Source organism: Macrobrachium rosenbergii, chromosome 55, assembly GCF_040412425.1.
Source record: "Macrobrachium rosenbergii isolate ZJJX-2024 chromosome 55, ASM4041242v1, whole genome shotgun sequence".
Lineage (NCBI taxonomy): Eukaryota > Metazoa > Arthropoda > Malacostraca > Decapoda > Palaemonidae > Macrobrachium > Macrobrachium rosenbergii.
Window position 1 is genome coordinate 74,982,725 of NC_089795.1, and position 13,580 is coordinate 74,996,304.

Genomic DNA, 13,580 nt, shown 5'->3' on the forward strand with positions numbered 1-13,580 from the left:
ATTCTTTGGCGTACTGCTGTAGTAGGGTGTTAGTAATTTCTATTTTGCCGCTTATGCTTATTTCCCTTTGAAACGCGGCAAAGAAATAATGCTGAGAAACCACCACATTTTAGACCCTTATACTTGTGAAGAGAAATTTATATAAACAAGCTCAAGAAAGCAGTCAAACTAAAGTCCTTCGATGAATACACGGACGCAAGGGTAATAACAGAGAAACAAATCACTTGAGCGTGTCAACAAACCCGCACAAACACACAAAAAAGGCAAGAATAAATAAAAACCAAAGGAAGAATTGCCGACGCAGGCACTCGACAGAAACTCCCCGCCCCGTCTATCTGGCAAAGTGGGCCTGTGTAGTGTTCGTGCGCCCCAAGTCCTTCTCACGTGCTCACAAGCAATAAAAGATATGTATATTTTTCTTATGCTTGTTGCCTGCCACTAACTCGCCGCTGCCAGCTGAGTCTGGCTGTATTGACTCACGACTCGCCGTGCCGTGAGTCTGAGATTGGCTTACAAAAAAACAGAATAAAAAAAAAAACATTCCATTCACCACTACACTCTGTACAGAATAAGCTGCGTTATTGGGATGTGCTTTGCTCGCCTTTCCAGACTGTGTTCAGAGAGAAGTATGTTTTCTTTGCAGACACCTATTTTCTGTCTGGATATCTTTATTCAAGAACAAAGTTAATTTTGATAAAATATGAAGTAAGAAAAGATTTTGCTATGTTTTGGCAACGTTCTACTGAATGGATATTGAATTTGACGATAATTAATCGGTTAAAGTTGGCGTTACTTTATATACATTATAGGTACTCAAAAAAATCATAAAAAATGCACGTGATTTAATTATACGGGAGTTCATTACACGAAAGTACTTGGGTGTCGTTTCTTTTCAGTCTTTCCCTGTGGCTGCAGCTGATACACTATAGGTTCTTTGCTTGTAGCTTAGCATGTCTTTTCTAACCGCTGTTACCATCCTTCACTCCTAGAGTGTGTCAGAATATGGGAGTGTGCCGTTCCGGTTTCATAAATGGGCATGGCTAGAGGCCAAGAATAGGACATGGACCTATCAACCTCATATCTAAAGACCAGCTGAGGCACTGTCTTACTAGTGCCACTCCTTTCAAAGTTTATAAAGGAGTAAAATTTCATATATATAAAATAATTTGTCAGCTGCACACGTGACATCTTGAGTACGTTCAGATATTAATCCATGAATAACGTTTTGACGGCCGAATGGGTAATATCAGGGTCACCCAAATATCAACGCATCAAGACATAGGATAGGTTTTTGTCATTGTGGTTGTCAGATACAGTTCGAATTGGGAGTTAGTTATTCCTAATGTAAAGTGTTATTTGTAGCTTTAAAGTGTGTGTGTGTGTCTAAAACACAAGCTAGGCTTGACTGATGCATACGGAAATATTGACGTGGAATTTTCTTTTTTCTCCGCGGCTCCATATTGTATACTGTGCTATTAAAACATGAAAATTTGGGATAATCGTATAAATACCCTAAAGCAATTAGGGCAGACACAACAAACTGCTTTCACTGGATACTTTCTGCAAGTTTAGCATTTTTGCAGATAGTAATAAGAGCTATAATAATTATCATTATGCTGATTATGTCTGTTGAAGAAGACTGGTTAAAAGAAGCGAAGCTCTCATTTTTTGCAATATTTTTAAGTCTTTTCCCGGCGCTTGTCTCATAAATAGTAGGTATTAGAAAATGAATGTACTTACATGTGATGGATTAAGTGCTGTGCTTTGACAGCGAGAGAGAATGCGTTTTCTGCCTTGGGATGAAAATATAACCAGAAAAAAGAAGGGCAAGCTAAATTTGGCTTGTGAATGGATTTACTGGAGTTTCATATATATATATATATATATATATATATATATATATATATATATATATATATATATATACATACATACATACATACACACATACATACGTACATACATATATATATATATATACACACATATATATACAATACAGTTCACATTTACCATTTGCCATTACTAGATTAAATGTTATTGTCACAATTTATCGTTTACAACATTCTTATCCTCCGAAATGGCATTCATTCTGCGGATACGGGATACTTCATCATTGGTAATCGGCGGATGGACTTTGATTTGAATTGACACAGACAGTCGTCCTGTTTATCAATGAGAACAAGAAGCACAATAAAGATATTTGTCTGTTTATTTTGTCATGTAATCGTTGGTGCTGTGCTTGTGTTATTCAGTGAGAACTTTGTTCTTTCAGTATCACAGGCTTTCTATAAACACTAACCGAGTTTGGTCTGGTTGTTTCTGTATTGCGGTTTCTACATCAGTGATTCTTTCCAAATCTTGATATATATGCGTAATTTCTGGCAATTCCTCTTAACTAAAGTAAGGGCATTACTGACGAAGTTAAGCCAAGCTTCTATTCGGGAGAGTCAAGAGCTGATCAACCCTTGGGTCAACTTTTCTTAGTATTGTATTTTTCCTGCTTCTGTGTGTAACACCTCTCTATATGAACGTCTTTTGTGGCAGTGTATATTCACTAGTTTTAATACAAATGATAAATGTAGTAATAGGTAACTGAACTAATGAGAGGAAGTTACGTCCAGTGAGCTCGCGAAACCAAGATATTACCTAACGAGCCAAGATTTCAGGAATATTTAGATCATGCTTAAATTCGCTTTTGGCCAATTTAAATTTATTTCTGTTTATTTATTTTAGGTCTTTGGCACACTTTGTGGACTCGTGTGTCATTTTCCAGAGTCTTATTGTAAATTCCTAGATGGAAAAAGATGGTAGATATTTTGTGTCAAAATCCAGCTTCTTTGTACTATGTTCCCATTCTTGTTCTAATATTCATGTTATTTTCATATGCTAAATAAAGTACATCATATGAGGCGTTTATTTAAATGGAATTATCTCAGTTATTAGTTGAAATTTCATTAATTGCTTTTTTTCGTGACTAAAGTGTTCTTGATTATCTCTCTTCGATAGTATAAGTTGTTTGAAGGCGATAATGTTCTCTTTTCTCTTTTCAGGTATGTTCAAGTCGGTGTTTTTGACACCTCAACTGTTGTTTCGATTTATTAGTGATGAAGACTACATAACATGAGCGTCACCTAAGGATTCCAGGCCATAACTCGATGACTTGATTCCTGTCACAAGTAAGTGGTTTACATTTTGTAATTACCTTCAGCTTGACACCCTGAGTATCCCATCTCGTATTAGTACTTTTGAGTAGAGAATTGCACTAAATTGTTTTCTCAGCCTGTCCGGTAATGTAGTAAAAGATGAACATTTTTCATGACATGAGATGTCGATAGCTTTTGTTGGTGTTATAATGAAATTTACTTTGTACATTAGAAGTAATCGGTAATTTTTCGTGATCAGTGGTAATTTTACTGAAAGAAAATGTATTTTCAGCAACAACGTTTTTGAGTTCTGGTTAGCCAATATTTCCTAAAAACTAAGTTTTGCTACTTTATGTATGACGTCCTCTGTTCCCACTTGGTTTCACAGGTGTGAATTGATATTAGCATACCTGTTCGTTGTCGTTTATTACGAAGGTTACATTGTGTTTGGATGCCCTATAGTTGCTCTGTTTTGGTTTGTCATCTCCCATGCTAGAATGATAAACTTTTTGGAAATATCGGTTATAGATACCCGAAAAGGTTGTATTATATTTGCGGACACAAATCTAAACCCACCCACTTCACACGCTTCTTTTACTCCGCTAGGCCGAGAAAGTAAACCATTTAGATAGACTTGAATGGTGATACTGTAGTATGTCACCATTATCTTGATACTAAGCAAGATTCTGACTCAAATAAGCAATAAGCAAGTCTGATAGTCTGTTTAAATGTCAGGTGGGCTCTCTCTGTGCTGTGAAAAAAATGGTTCCCAACACTTGATTTTTATATAAAAGGTCCACAATAATATATCAATGATAGAATGTGAGAATTTATAAAAATGTATACATTTTTATGAAGCCTCACATTCTACCATCGATAAATTATTGTGAAACCTTATACAAAGTTGCTCCTGTTCTCGGCATTGAGAGTTCTACACACTTCATTTTTTAGTTTAGAAGCCAATCGATGGAGTGTCCAGTTCTTATCCAGTTTTATCCTTTGTTTGAGTGGCCAAAGTTTAAAGGTGTTTTATCACTGTTAGTGGTTAACTAAAAACCGTGTTTGCTAGTGAATTCAAGCAACTGGTTCCAATAATACATTAGCTTATGTGTATTATTTCGTGTTTACTTTATTCCTAAATGTATAGAACAGTTGTGTATATACATGATGTATGTATGCATGTGTATGTATATATGGATATATAAATATATTTATATATATATATATCTATATACACACATATATTTTATATATTTGTAGGAATACATTAAAGAATACAAATTTCGCATCCAGCGAACAGTGTCGCAAAATTCTACTGGGAAATCCCATCACTTAAGGACTGGGTCTTCCAACTCTTCTGCTGCCCCCAGGTCCCCTGCTGACACTCTCCCGAACTATTCTCCCAGGGATAATGCGAAGGACATGTCCATGCCATCTCTATCTCCTTTTCATCATCATCTCATGTACACATGGAGTCTCCTAAATTTCCATTATGGTATCATTTCTAGCTCCATCTTTCCATCTGCTTCATAAAGGACTGTTGTCTTCATTACTTGCACTTAAAGATTCGAGGCCGTAAGTCGATGACTTGGAAAAAGTCATTCCTTAAGCCAGTCATTTGTTTTCTTACTTTAAAAACTTGAGATTTTACTCTATTAAAAGAATCCCAAATCTTATCCTTATGTTCAAGTAGACAAGTACGCTGAATTGTTTGCAGCATATTTGGTAATGTAAAATTTTTGTGAAATGTGAAAATTGTTTGTCGACATTTGTGGTTTTGTTAAGGAAATTTACCTTAGCATCCCAAAGTACGGAATTTGAAATCCCCTTTCTGATGGCTTTTGTTGATTACGAGGAGGCATCTTTCAGCGTCCATGTCCGATGTTATGGAAAGTCTTGTGTCACCATGGCCTTTCTTATGCATATATGCATCATATGTATTAAGTGTACATATATACGGTATATATATATATATATATATATATATATATATATATATATATATATATATATATTTTTTTTTCAACTTCTTGCAAGCACTTTGTATATATATATATATATATATATATATATATATATATATATATATATATATATATATATATATATATATATATATATATGGATTTGATGTCACTGAAGTTGCTATACTCCCAGGTAATTTTTTTATAGTTCTCTCTCTTTGCGTAAACTGCTTACCGCCTTCATACTAGAAGTACCCAACGAAAAATAGGATGTCCATTATCAGCTAATACCAGACGCAATTTGTCTTTATCGCGACGTCGAAGAATATTCAGTGTTATGCATACATATTTCATCCCGCTATTCCGACCTCACGCTATGCCATGGTTTTGCATATTTCATCGATACCTCACAAGTTAAACCGCACACATGCATTCGCATGTCAATGCATGTTTCATAAAGTAAGTGTTGTTGGTTCAATACGTGTCATTTTCTTCATCATAAGATATTTGAAAATTACAAGGTTAAGGGAATCCATGCCGGTATACATTTCACATTTTTCGTAGACGAAAAATGTGAAATGGCACAAATTATTTGTCACTTAGTTTTGATGCAGATTGCTTGTCCACCTCGAATAACCTTTTTTTTCTTCCAAAATTGCAGATCTTACAGAGGAACTGAACAACCCCTCTGGATTTTAACTGATCCGTCACTGAATTTTGACGTTAGCTGCTGTTTAGTGTACATTATATTTCCTCCCAGCTAAAGGACGTTACATATATACAGTAGTGTTCTTTATTTTTATTTTCACCTTAACCCCCCTCCCCCCTTTCGATGGGGTGGCCATCCTAGGTCTCCTTGCTGAGTCATTATCAGCTACTGCTTAGTTCTTCCTCTTCAAGTAAGGGGAAGTCTCTTACTTGTCAAGATGTTTCGGACAGTGATCTCTTCCAAATGCCTCTAAATATCTTCTCTTAAAGTGCTGGATTAGTCCAGAATGAATTTACTGTGTTTCAGAATGGTCGGTAATAAATGAAACAGACACAATATAACCGTACTGTCATCAAAATTTCATTTAATTTTTACAGAGGTATGAAGGTTCCAGGTTCCTTCATCTGACAGAACGTTGTGGGAATATTTATGGACAACTACTGTGTTGTTAACACCTAGTTAGTGACCCTAAGTTTAAGGAAGAGGAAAGAAAAATGCCACCATTTACCACCAAACCGAGGATCACCTTAGGTTTGGGTGAGTTTGAGTTTTGTGTTTATGAGATTCAGATTTACCTATCCCCACAACTCAACCTTACCAAGTATTGTTGCTCATGTTGTATGGTTATGTAAAATCTACGGTGCTGGATCTCCGGGACTGATTTGTCAAATTGAAAAAAGCAACGGGGTGATATGGTTCCTAAGGCAACAAATCGCCAATATTTGTTGGTTTGCTCTACAATTAATTACCGAGACGGGGTACCCATTAAACGTATTCACCTCGATTCATCCAAATCCGTCCAGTGTTCTCAGAAAATTTGTTAATTGAGACAGACACGGACAAAATTATTGCCATACCACCACACAACTTCGCTGGCGTAGTTATTAAGAAGCAAAGAACCTCTCCTCTCCGCACCCACATGTCATGATACTTTCATCCCCACCTACAACTCTTCGCCATTTTCTATTAACTCGTTACTTCACCAAACCTCCTGGTGAGCCTACAGCTCCCTAATCAGCTTTGGTGTCAGGAACTCATCATGTTACCATAGCAACGAAGTGATTGCGTCATGCTGAACTTTATCGATGATTGGAACAAGAGGGGTAAAAAAAAAAAAACACAAACAAATTAAGGGATGATCTACGATCAAATTTTTCTCCTTTGGAAGGACTAATAGATATTGATTGAAAACGGGAAAAAAGATCGGTTGTTCCATGAAGAAGCGATGCAGGCAGGGGCGATAGCATTTTCATCTCTAAGCCCGGTGGGAAAGGAAGTCCATTTCACGGGCCAGCTATAGCGTGAATGATCATCTGATACAAATAGTAATCTTACACTAATAGATTTTTAAAATAATATCACATGCATTTTGCTTGGTGGTGTTACCTGTTAACCTGATAAATCTCGGTGGGTTTTTAAATAAACCAAAAGATTCCCATAATTCCATTTTCATGACACACACCGCCTGTACCATCTTGGTGGCAGAGTGGCGACACAGTTCCTCGCGAAGTGTGAATTCCGTTGTTCGACTGTGCAAGACACTGAGTCAGAATTGTTGGTTTGTTTTAAAAGAGCAGTAATCTTAGCATTGAGCCTAAAAAAAATGTTCGTTATTCTATGAAGCTTAATCCACATAATGGTACTAAGTTAGACAACTTTTTGCTGAAAGTTTTGGGAAACATTCGCTGGCACAATTTAGTGTCCAAACTTCAGTTTGTTCACACGCACCCACATCTGTGATGCACTACGGCAACCACTGTAATGCTAATGTTTTTGTCCTTCGTGAACAAGCTGTCGATAATGTTTCCGTGCAGAAATAAGCCAGTGTGAGTATAAGATTTTAAAAATTAGATACTGACTGCCGATCAGTTTCTTTTTTCCTAAGGAGCTTGCTTACACATTTTAATATTATCTGCTTTTTTTTTTTAAACCCCCACCCTCTTTGAGAAGTAAGCCCATTTTCTTTGTGATTATTGTTTTCACAAGAGTTGGAGAGATGTATGTGATTTGGTCGTAACTCTGTTAGAGCTGTAGCTCAACTGCAGATGCAGATTTATATAAGTGCATAAGGCAGATGTAGATATAAGTGAACAATGTTTAGTGCGAGTCATTTTTTCTCATAAGAAACTGTGTATTCACCTTGCTTACGAAACCATAAAAAGCCAGACAACATTAAGTTTCTCTCCAGATTTTCAGGGCGTTGAACTGTTCAACATGGGGGAACAAAATATGCTGTCCGTTAAGGCGATTTTCGCTTGACACAAAAGAAGTATTAACTGACATTTGTGGTGACGTATACAGTGTGGGTTTGGCTGTCAAGTTTCTTAGGAGACAGTTACCTCAAGACAGTTATCACCAAACCCAAAGATTTACATTGATGTCTGTAACAACTCCATTTGATTTGCAGTCCAGGTTCTAGTCGACTAAAGGTCACTAAGTGAACTCCCATGGTGGCCGCATTCAGCCACAAGTCACCCTCAGCTACTCGGAGAAGTCATGTAAATCACGGAATTGCATCCATTCCATTATCATTTGCGAGGTGAGTTTATGCAAGAATGGAAAGGAAAATGATGTAAGAAAGTAATGCTTTGTGACGTGATCTTATCCCTCTTCTTGAAAGATATTGTCTAATGCTTCACTCCACCGAGAGATCTTAAGTATATTCGGGAAATTGTCAAGGTATACTGTGTACTTGAAAAAAAAATTATAAGAGGGAACTTAATCAACGCATCAATAACTTGTGTGAGAATGAAGAAAAAGACAGAATGGAAACTGAAACATTTCGTGTAAACGACTTAAGAACTGACCAAGTAGGTCGGTCTTAAAATCGAGTTTTCTTACAACCTTTGTTGCTTGATGTAATCGTTTGTAGAGTCTAAAGAAATTGGTTACATCAGATCGGTGTTTAGATTCTTCTTATATTTGTGTTTTCTCTAACATTGTTGAAAATGAGACTCTCACTGGGAGTTTTCTCACTGGGAGTTATAATAAAACAATGGTTTCAGTTGTGTGAGGCCTGGTCAGTAGTGATGCTCTCAGTATGAGTAACAGTAAAAGTAAGGCGTCCGTTGGTGGAAATGCGTTGTAGAATCATTCATCTAAAATGATCATCCACCATTGCAAGCAAGACTTCACGAGACTTCGTCTTAGCGTCAAATAATACAGGATGCAATAGATTAGGAAAGAATCTTGACAATTACCATTTTGCGGTCTTTTGCCCTTGAAATTCCTTTATATCGAAATGTGCATCATTGAGATGTACGCTTCATGTATCAGATATCATCTGATACATGAAGCGTACATCTCTCGTGCTCGGTTATCAAGTTTAAACGCTCAGAGAATCAATCCTTCCCACGGTCTGTTTAAACCACTGAGAAGATAGGTATTAAAATATTAAAAAAATACGAATCCCTGGTGTGTACTCGAGACCGATATTGAAATGTCACTTCAAGAAAGAAAGGAGTCGGTGCCTCTGTTACTGGAATATGAACTTACTGCAGTTCACATATAAAAAAACCTAAGGCTTTTAATAATTTTTGAAGTCTTGACAGATAGTCAGGGCTAATGGGTTAAATACTATTAAAAGTCATATACTTGAAGAAATAAAATTCCTTCTTTTCAATTCAGACGATATAATTCTCCAGATCAGTAATTACCTAGTTGAGCAGGTAGGTTTGAACAAGAATAATTATTTCACATTAATGTACTAGATACGGAGGAATGAAGAAACTATGTGCTGAGCCTTCTAGGAGAAATAGTGAACTAGACTTTTGATCGCTTCTTTTCCACATCCACCTTTCAACAATGGAACTCTTTGGCTACCTTCGTGTTTCCAGGGTAGATCTATCCCGTGAGAAAGCGTTTGCCGTCATTTATGAAACATGTTCGGTTATTTTTGCGAGATCAGTTCTACTTAAGTGTGACAGTAGGTTACCCATTTAGGAGCCATTTTCAAAGTTCTTCGGAAATGTGAGCAGAATTTTCAAAATGATTGTTAAATGACGATCATTCCAATTCATTTTGATTTGGGTAAAATTTGTAAATGGTACATTGTAAAAACATATTCTCTCTCTCTCTCTCTCTCTCTCTCTCTCTCTCTCTCTACGTGCTTTAGTTCATACTTCTTTACGATGACTTAGTTTTTTTAAAGAGATGGGAGGCATCCATTTCCATTTTACACCCTCTCGAAATTGTACGTAAGGAAAGCTTTTGAAGCAGAGTAAACCGGCTGGCCATCGGGACCCTCGCAGACTACAGTACATCCGCTGCTTCTGTTCCTCCAATATATCGACTGCGAACTTCCGGTCGTTGGATATGCTATATTAAAGCAAAGAAAATGAGTGTCCTTCGGAAGGATCGATTTTTCTATTGCTTTCTTGATAACCTTGATTACGCCACTTGCCTCTTGTCTTTTTAAATCATGAGAGAGAATTGAAGTTTTTATTAGTCGACATGATGTTGTTTGTGAAAACTTCTCTCGTCCGCCATTTTTCACCGCTTTGAAAGTAGTCTTTGCTTTCAGTCAGAAAGCGGTGATTTACCCGCATTGCAGTCCATTAATTACAACACTGATCAAACTTAACATGTGCTGCTCATATATGTGATGGTGGCCTGTTTTTTTTTTTTTTTTATATCTCTCCCCCTGAAGCTCGCGGTGTCATCACATAGATCGTTAAATGAACGTCGTATCGATCCATCCTGATGCCTAGCATCACCGAGAGAAAAATTAGGGGAGAGAGAGAGAGAGAGAGAGAGAGAGAGAGAGAGAGAGAGAGAGAGAGAGAGAGAGAGAGAGAGAGAGATGCTATAGTCACTCTGGAACTATAGGAACGTATTTGTTTTCTTCCACGCAGTGAAGAGAATCGGTCAGATTAGTCGAAATAGCCTGTTTAATAAACTCGATTTTACAAAATTGAACGTATTTACTTCAAAAGTTTTCTGAACTTTACCGTAATTGCGATGCCCTGGTTGCTTCACATTCTAGAACTGTCTCATACGCCCCTACTTTCTAAAGGTCCGGTTCAGATTTGCTTTTCCTTTACCCACCTTTATTTTGAAAATTTGCTTCCGGCATTTTTCTTTCACTGTTTACGGCGAATAATGTAAATGAATAACTTATATTTTTTTAGAGGACGTTCCTCCGTTATTCTGATGTTCCTTTCAAGGTAGAATTTTGAAGGAGATATTCCTTGAAAACATAATCTTGAATAAAATGACGCGGAAGAAAATATAATTCACAAGGTAATCACACCGCCTAATTTCCACCACTGAAAGACGACTCTTATTAGCAAGGGGGTAATGCTTAAAAATAAAGTATAAAAGAAGAGAGGAAAAACATAATCTTTAGAGACAGTAAAACTTAAAAGAAAATAATTAAATGATCTCAGAAAAAATACGAAATTGAAGAGAAATTTTATAGAAAACTCGTAGAACACGATTCTCTAACCTAATGCTGATTCCCTGCAACTACCTGTAGAGATCCACTTGTGATTGATATAGCAATATACTGTGATTCACAGTTCTCCAGATCAATGAGATTAAGGCTTTTGTTTGACTTCGTTTGATTACTTAGCCTCCATGGTTTTATTTTTTGTATTGGATGTTACAAACGTCACTGAGGGTCAACAGGTAGAGAAGCATTATAAACGTGACTGTGTCGCAAAAGAATTGTGTATAAAAGAATTGTTAAAATTTTAAGTTTATGGGATGATTGGCGCATGCGGTATATTCTTACAACCTGTGCCAGTATTCAACGAGTGGAATATGTTTTAGCCTCATCGGTATTCAAAGGTTTTTTTTTTTTAAGCTTTGTCGTCAGCATATCTTTTAATTGACAACCTTGGTTGTCATAAAATTCAAGGATGGAGGTCTCTTCACGTCACTCATTAGAACACATTCTTAGTTGAGCAGGGAAACCCAAGGTCACAGGTCATCGAACTGTGAAAATGTGCCGTTATTTATGGAATCTCGGGTGCATGCTGTTCGATCATTAAATGGCAGGTGATTGCTTGTAATTTTCAGTATGAAGGTTTACTGAGAACTTGGACTTGCTTAAAAGTGCATGGAGTGCTGTTCTTTAGGATAACTTGCTTTTTCATATAGATTTTTATTATGGATCCAAGTTGCAGTGAAAATCTCTCCCATGATATTTTTTTATGATCGTAACTATCCTGATAGATTTACGTTCGAGCTAACAGAGTCTTTTATTTTTCTGACCCCTCGACCGTTTCGTAATTGCAATTCTGCAGCAAATGCTTCAGTTAATGGACGTGAGACTTGCACTCAGAAATTCTTGGAAATTTGCATGACATCCTTGAAATTCGAGTACAGTTACGAAGTCAGTCGGTGATAAGGTGCACGACGTGAAAATAATGTAAGGAAAGACTGTACCTGTGATAGGGAATTGTGTGAGGCCTTCAAGGCTAATGAATATTTTTGAAAAATGCAATTCACATCTTCTGTGTCTGTTACGTGTGTGAGGACGCGTTCATCATGAAGAAATATAGTCTGGCCCCAACAGTTGTTTACTTTGCCGGGTTGACGTAAGGTAGTTTTGTTTAGTGAGTTGTAATTGGAGACGAAAACAACTTAAATATAGTTTCAAGAGTGCAAATGATAGTGAAACTTAATCTATATTTTGAGAATCGAAAAAATATAAAGAGCAATTAACAATGAAGCATGTGATACTACCTTTTTTCTAAGAATTTATTGTGTGTGTGTGTTTTCATAGCGTTGAATTTAAGCTTACATGACACAAACTGTTGTGTCAAACGACGGAAGATTGACAGATCGTTCAGTTAATTCCCAACCGTCCCATCCCGAAATTTGTCAGTAGATACCTGGACTTTTCGATGGCGATGATGTCTTCAAAAAATAAAAATGGCTAAAGGATGTTAGATGAGTCTTTACTCTTCCGTGGGATTGGCTCGGTCTCTCACTGTGTGAAGCAATGTTGCAATCATTGAGATACTCGTACATATATATGTATATGAAATTTTTATCACACCGTGATTTATACACAATCATGAAGCTATAAAGTTTAATATCCAATTCGCGCTACTTCGGGAATATCCCAATGGGGAATTATCACCTTCGGTGATAATTCCTCATTGGTTATACCCCCGAAGTAGCGTGAATCCCCTTCGGTGATAATTTGCCATCAGGGATATTCCCGAAGTAGGATGAATTGGATATTAAACGACATTTGTAGCTTCATGATTATATATATGTATATATACAGTATATGTTTAAATTTTTTATTACTTACGTATTTAATCACCACCCATACACCATTCTATTTTTGCCGGCTAAACCCACTAGTTTCAGTAATAATCAGGCGCATAATTTATGGCTATGTTCAACAGAGACATAATTGAATGAAATAAACTTGTCCATTTCACTCCGTCCTTTATCTGGGATTCGAACGCACGCATTCGCGGTGCACACACACACACACACACACACACATCGATCTTGGATATCCGATAATGATAATGCATATATCTATTTCATTCCATCCAATATGTGAGTAAGTGTACAAAGGTAAACTTGTTTATTGTAAAAATCCAATTCAATTTGTTCTTTGTATGGTGATATTGGTTAAATCTAAGTACTTTTGACCCACCTTCTTTACTTTTGTACCTTTTTGCTCTACATGGGTCATCCCTGCGTTTTATACTGTACACGTGATTCACGTATCTTTAGCAAGGTAAATGTGGTTTAGAGTATCTGCTCTGCAGCGCTTATCAGCCTTTTAAGGGT

At 36.7% G+C, this 13,580-nt stretch overlaps 1 protein-coding gene and 1 long non-coding RNA gene across 2 annotated transcripts in view; one reads left to right on the top strand and one right to left on the bottom strand.

The window, feature by feature from the left end:
- Nucleotides 1–3,729, top strand: part of LOC136835430 (uncharacterized) — a 175,892-nt gene extending 172,163 nt beyond the window's left edge. The window contains exon 3 of the long non-coding RNA XR_010852144.1: nucleotides 3,054–3,729. This is a non-coding gene — a long non-coding RNA (uncharacterized lncRNA). The remainder of the gene's footprint in view (nucleotides 1–3,053) is intronic.
- LOC136835429 (uncharacterized) overlaps nucleotides 1–13,580 on the bottom strand; it is a 150,641-nt gene that overhangs the window by 122,298 nt on the left and 14,763 nt on the right. The gene's annotated exons all lie outside the window — the stretch shown is intronic.